This window comes from Stegodyphus dumicola, chromosome 4, assembly GCF_044657685.1.
Source record: "Stegodyphus dumicola isolate Sdum_Otavi_A_Nest chromosome 4, ASM4465768v1".
Lineage (NCBI taxonomy): Eukaryota > Metazoa > Arthropoda > Arachnida > Araneae > Eresidae > Stegodyphus > Stegodyphus dumicola.
In genome coordinates, this window is record NC_140771.1 from 258,032,375 (window position 1) to 258,039,284 (window position 6,910).

Here is a 6,910-nt window from a genome sequence, read left to right on the forward strand (position 1 = left end):
GGGGATAATTAATCTAGATACAAAATGTAAATAAGAGTTCTTCGGTGATTAACTGTTGAATAGTGTTTTATTTCATTTTTGGAAACCAGGATTCATGTTCCCTGGCAAGAAATGTCAAACCTTTTCCCTTCCTATATGCTAAATTACGCTGGAATGAAACTCAGAGATGGGATCTTTAGGAGTGTTTGATGACAGGAGGAAAAATAAAAAAGACTTTAATGTGAATTAATGTAGAATTAGAGCAAGCTTCAATTGATAGAAATGTTAAATTTTTGTTGTAGACATAAGGGCAAAATTTACTAAAATCTTGTGGCATTCTCTTGTCTAAATGCGGCACTGTCAGCTAAACGTGCTATCGGCTAAATGTGTTGTCGGTCAAATCAGCTATCAGTTACATATCCTGTCAGCTAAATGTCCCGTTGGTTAAGTATCCGTGTCAGCTAAATATCATGTCAGCTAAGTGACTGTCTCGGCTAAATATCCTGTCGACTATCTATTTGTGTCGGCGAAATGTCATATCAGCTAAATGTACGTGTCGGCTTAATGTCCTGTCGGCTAACTGTCCGTGTCGGCTCAATAACCTGTTGACTAACAGCTGTCGGTTAAGTGTGTTGTCGACTATGTGATTGTCGGCTAAGTGTCCCGTACTCGTAGTCCAGAGAGCTGCTCTGTATAATATGATAAAAGCGGTAAGTGATGCAAGCTGTCATGGAAACTGACAGAAAGAAACTCGAGAAAGCCCTACACTGTAAAAAAAAAGTTCGCTCTTTACAGGCAAAAGTTTTGTAAAGTTACAGAAATCAAAAAGTTACACAAGAATTTCCTGTAATGGTAACAGATTGAAAGCAAACTGTGGCTGGTACAGCTAATTTGCCTGTAACATTACAGATAATGTTTCAGTAGCCGCATGGAAGAATCACGTGACTGACTGGAAATTAGCCAATCAGAAGAAAAGTGTTTTAAAGCTAGTTGCAGAAAAAAACATGGCTGAATGCATGTTGGTTGTATAGCGCAGGTAAGTAAGAAAATGTTTACAATTACATTTGAAATATTTTTTGTTCATTTTATGCAGATTATTCTCATGCACTTTGCACTGTTATATGTAGTGAGTAAGTATTTAAACGTTTAAGCTTTGCGATTAATTAATATCAGTGTTCGTAATGTCTAATGAGTTGAAAGAGTGCAGAATATTTTTTTCCAAATGCAGATCTAATAGTAGTATTTTGTCATTGTGCATCCGATAAATTACGCCTTAAATTGCCCGTATTATTATTTATAACTAATTATTCCAAAATTTAATCACTGTCGTGGTATTTAATTGAAACGGTAATGTGGTTGTTGAAAACAAAATTAATCATGTTAGCGTTCGTTTGCAATCGTCTGACCAAAGAACGTTTGACATCTTTTTCCCGGCAGGCCTTGCGAGAAAAGTTTATGTAAACATTTAGAATTCTGAACGTAATGTATATATTTTTTGCTTACTAGGTTTAGTTTATTCTTTTTCTAGGATTACCTAATTAATTATACTTGGTTTATAATTCAGTCTAATATGTTTATGTACGAGTGTGTTGTGAAGTAAAATTACAAAAACTTGAACAATGCGGTCGAGAATCTCGTTTATTCTTTAGTGTAATAATATTATTTTTTCAATGGTATTAATTTCTTACGAATATGTTATAATTCCAAAATGAAGTAATTATATTGATTAAAAATATGTCGCATCATACGTTTCGTAATGTTTTGGTTTAATAACTAGATGCAACTTAATTATTCCATATATTTTAATATACCAATATCAACAGGGGAAAGATGGAAATGACCTAAAATATTTTTCTAAAAATTCGTTAAACTAGTTATAAAAGAAAACTAAAATTTTGTACATTATTTCCAAAAATATTCCATTAATATTTTATAAATTACAAAATTTATTATATTGTATATCATACTTATAAATTTTTAAACATTTCATGTAGAATTTATGTTGATTTTATTTTGCCCAATTTTAATACAGTTTTGAAGTATGATAGTCTTATTACTAGGATAGCATGAATCTGCTAATACAAGTTTAATATATTTCTTGACAAATGTTTCTCTTATTCATGTAATATAATGTATAAGTTTTCTTAAAAATAAATTATGATTGTGTATTGGAATTTAAAACAATTCTGTACCTGTATGTTAGTATTAAAAATAAAATAATAATAAATTTTTAATGAAGCATTGATTTTAGCATTAACAATTGTAAATATATATATATACACACACATGAATAAATGGAAATGCAAGTTACTTTTCCTTACAAAGCCGTCCATGAATATATACTTCCCTTCAGACTGATAGCCTTTGCATGCTTTGCCATTTCTATCAATCAAAATGATGCAAATATGCAGAAAATTTTACTTTCTTTGAAAGTTAATGCATGAAATAAAATTCAGTGCATTTGTAAACTACATTAGTTCTCTTATAGTTTGGTATTTACTAGTCCAAACTAATGCAGAATTCAGATATTGTTCAAATAAAAGAAAATTAATAAGGTCTGATTGTTAGACGTATATATAAAGATTTATTTTTTTAAATATTATTTTAAGTCAACTAAATTAATTTCAAATTTAAGTAAGTATTCATGCCTTTCAGTAGCATTATTTTTGGAAATCTTAAATTAAATAACTGAATGCAATATTTCTTGTTAATAAAAGAAAAGCAATGTTATGAAAGACTAGCGAAGTGGATTTGAAAGTTTTAATTAGGAAAGGTCCCATGCTCTAAGGGGTCATTTTTAAAAATACTTAATTAATAAAAAGTATTTAACGTAAAACTTCCAGCTTCACACATGTGGAATATTAATTCTATATATTTCATCTCATTTTATTGATTAATTTCATAGCATTTCGTGTGACACTAGTAGAAATTATTTATTAAATTTTATGCAGTTTCTGATCTATGTTTTGATTTTGTTATTAATTACGTTAGGTTACATAAGATTTAAAATTATGTAAGGTACAAAAACCTTCTGCATCTATTAATATATGCTGAAGTGAATGAAATTATGCCAGTGAAATTTTTTAAAATCAAAAACAAATTTCTGTGGAAAATTAAAGTTATAAATTCTAAATGCAAACAAAGGAGTGAATTTGAAAGTTATCAAATAAGCCAAAGTGTTGGTAATTTTTGCAGTTTTGCAGAAGAATTTTTATACTGTGCAGAATGGGAATATGATGTTTGGTTTTGTTAGTACAGTCAAAAGTCGTTAATCCGGACTCGTCGGGACTTCGGCGATTCCGGATTATCGATTTTTCCGGATTACGGATCATCAGTTTAAATCTGGTAAGATGGCATGCAGAAATTATAAAATTAAAAATATGAAACCGTAATTTATGAAATAAAGAACAATTATGATCTAAAGGGTATCAAAATTTACAAAAAAAATAAAATAAAAAGCTTAATATTTATTTGTTTACTTTATTAAACATTTCTTTCAATGTAAGTTGTTTAAGTTGCTTCGTTTTATGGGATAATACTTTCTCTTTAATTCTATAAACAGCCATAATTTCTTCTTCAGTTACAAAGTTCCGCTGTTGAAGTCCTATAATTGCTGTGTCGAGAATACCGACTAATTTGTCAATCGAAATTTTTTCGTTTTCAATAACCTCTGTATCACTTTCTTCACTATCGGAAGCGAATTATAATGACGAGGAATTTGATTTAAATCATAAACAAGACGGAGTACATCGAGATGAAATACTACATTTAGTAAGGAATTAGAAGCCAAATAAAATAAAAACATCTGCCCTGAAGATAAGGATTGCTGACAGATCAACATCCAATACATTGCCCGCCGCGGCTTCCCCCCCCCCCCCCCCCCCGCCGCAGAGCAGCGTGAAATTGATAAACAGCAGATTTATGAATGGTTAGATAAACAAAGGATTATGCCTTTATCCATTTTTTACAGCAATTCCACTTTTTGTTTAATGGACTTCGAAACATACTTTCGTTTTGTAGATCCTTTACATATTAGTAAATATATATCGGAAATTCTATTTTACATAATTGAAAGTTCAAGCTTACTTTTATAAAATTGCTCTAACAGTCTTCAAAAAATAATAAGCCGGATCCAATTCGAAGATTAAGGAACAACGCAATCTGTAACATTAACTGAATTAGATAATTTTAGCTTAGCTTATACCGTCCGTTATACATTAAACGCACATGTGTAAACGTATTATGCGCATGCGCACACGCATATTCGCAGCCGTAAAGGTCTTACGCGCATGCGTCAACGCGATGCATGCGCAGAAAGTTTGTAGCTTTGAGGTCCGGATTATAGATCAAACTGAAGTATTGCAACTTCAACACGTAATTTAGCTTTAAATTTATTTGAACTTAATTTTCTAATTTATTTTGATCATGTATATTTCATGTGTCATAAGTCTTTAAAATGAACTTAATTCTCATCCCATTTATTAACACAATTTTTTTAAAGAAGAAAAAGTCCCATTTGTTTTGCTTAGTTGCACGCGAAAATTCAAAAAAAAAAAAAAAAAAAAAAAAAAAAAAAAGCATAATTATCCCCCTTTTAATGCATTTAGAAAATGAATATCCCAAGATTTTAAAATGGATTTATCGACATAATGATATATAGAGAGGAGTTATGTTTACTTGCAGACTTTTTTCCTCCTTTTTACTAATATTATAGTATGAAAATCAAGGGGCAAATTAAGCAATAATTTAATTTTGAAGGATGTGATTACTTATTCCAATAAGAATGCTTAGTAACATTAACATTTCAGTATCTGATAATAATAATCTTCATTCCTACTTCCCTATACCTTGAATTTCATTCTTATTATTGCCCAATGCTATTTCCTAGACCTCAAAGCATTTAATGCATCTGGAACTGCAATTTCTACAGCATGTAATCACCACTCAGTTTGTACTACCACGAGCAATGATCTTCAGAATTACCGTATTGCGTTGCATATTCCATCCCACCCAGCTTTAGAACCAGATTTTGAAAATTAAAAAAAATATTTGCATAATTTTCCCCCTTTTAATGCATTTAGAAAATGAATATCCCAAGATTTTAAAATGGATTTATCGACATACTGATTGTTTTCGTCATACTAACAAAGGCAAACTTTTGTACACTAAAGGCCCGTTGAATCTTTCTCTTCTAACTGTTGAATATTATGCCAGCCTAATACAAAAAATGATCTATGATAGTGAAAGGAAATACCAACTGCCATTCACTGTGCAATTTTGCCATATCAGCTGCATATTCATCTTCTCTAATTATTTATGTATGATCTAAGGCTTAAGGAATTGCAGGAACAACAATGAGAATGAGAGAAATTCAAATTATAAAGAAATGAGATAACTTATTAGATGTTGCAATTATGTGTATTCTTACTGAAATAGAGGTTTCTTTTAAAGAAATAATATTGTGATAGTAGTAGTTTATACATGATTATTTTTCATTTGTTATATTCCTGCTGTGACTGTGTCCTTTGGAAATTAAATTATTCGTATAATTTTTCCCTCTCAATTTTCGGAAGATAAAATTAGTAAAAATAAGTGGGAATATAGCATCAAGAGCATTGGATATCCCCATTTTCCTGAAGCTGTTCACTATTATTGTTTCATAAATAATAGGCCATGCACCCAAAATCCACTAGCAAATCAGTTGGTAAGATGAAAACGACCACTATGCAGACGAAAAATTTAGGGTAACTTGTTTTGTGAGCGCCTTAAGGAAGACAAACATTACCTAAATCATTAAAACAATTTCAGAATCCTGTTGCTAAAAGAAAGCTAGGGGGAAAATGTTGTCCGAGTCCCAGTGATTCATTTGGACCAATATGTAATATTGTTTTAGAAAGTTAAGGTAATAAATATAATATTTTTCGAATGTTAAAACAGTTCGAGAAAGTTATTCAAGTTCTGAATTCTGAATATAAGTATACTATATATTATATTTAATAACTATGGTGGCTTCATTTATGAAAAGATTTGCATATTGGCTGTTTTTGTACAGTGAACTTTCTCTAAGCTAGCTATGCGTGATTCCTGAAGATTTTGATGATATTGGGCATCTTAGAGAAGTTATGTTTACTAATTAGTTATTTTATGAGGAATGCAGGTTAAATTTAAAAAGTGATTGACTGAGGTAGCTTGTAGTAATGAGACGGTTCACTGTAATGCAATTTTTTAAAGTATTTAAGCTGTTCCTGATTACTTAAGATATTATAAAGAAATATGATTAAAAGTGTTATATAAGCACGTGTTTAAAACATCTATTAAAATAAGTAATAAATAACTATTAAAATTTTATAAGCTTTTTAAGAGCATGATTGTGATTTTAAAAGAAATGTTTTTTTCTTTATTTAGGAGACATGGTTTACAAAGAAGGGGGAAAACCATTCATTTTTTCCAAGCAGTCGAAACGAATTTTTATGAAATGTTATATTGTGTTATTTTTTAATTAATTCTTTTTTTAAGGTTTTATGTAAAGTTTATGAATTAAGTAATAAATTATTTTTACTTCTGTATTTTAATTAACATATTATTTGCTTCATAATGTTTCACAATAAAATTATAAATTCAATAAACCTCTTAATTAACATGCTGTAATATATATAGAGAGAGAGCATAAAGTTTGTTTTCTGTTGTCATATGTATATTTCATAATTTTGTATGCAAATCTCGAAACTTATAATAACTAAGAATACTTTTTAGTATCACTTTCTAAATGGTAAATATTAAGCTTAAAGTTTTATTACATATCACGTTTGTAAAAAATTATAGGTAAAATTAAAATGCATTAAATTTTAAGCTAAACTGAAGTACTAATTTTTGAAACAAATTTGTTAAAGGCATAACTGTATTAAGCATCAAAAATTTTAATGGAAGCAAG

General features: G+C 29.5%; 1 long non-coding RNA gene across 1 annotated transcript; it reads left to right on the forward strand.

Moving 5' to 3' along the window:
* The first annotated feature begins 957 nt into the window (after nt 1–957).
* Nucleotides 958–6,545, forward strand: LOC146997868 (uncharacterized). Its single transcript, XR_015040918.1, has 2 exons — nt 958–1,015; nt 6,385–6,545. It is a non-coding gene; the product is annotated as an uncharacterized LOC146997868 (long non-coding RNA).
* The last annotated feature ends 365 nt before the right edge of the window (nt 6,546–6,910 follow it).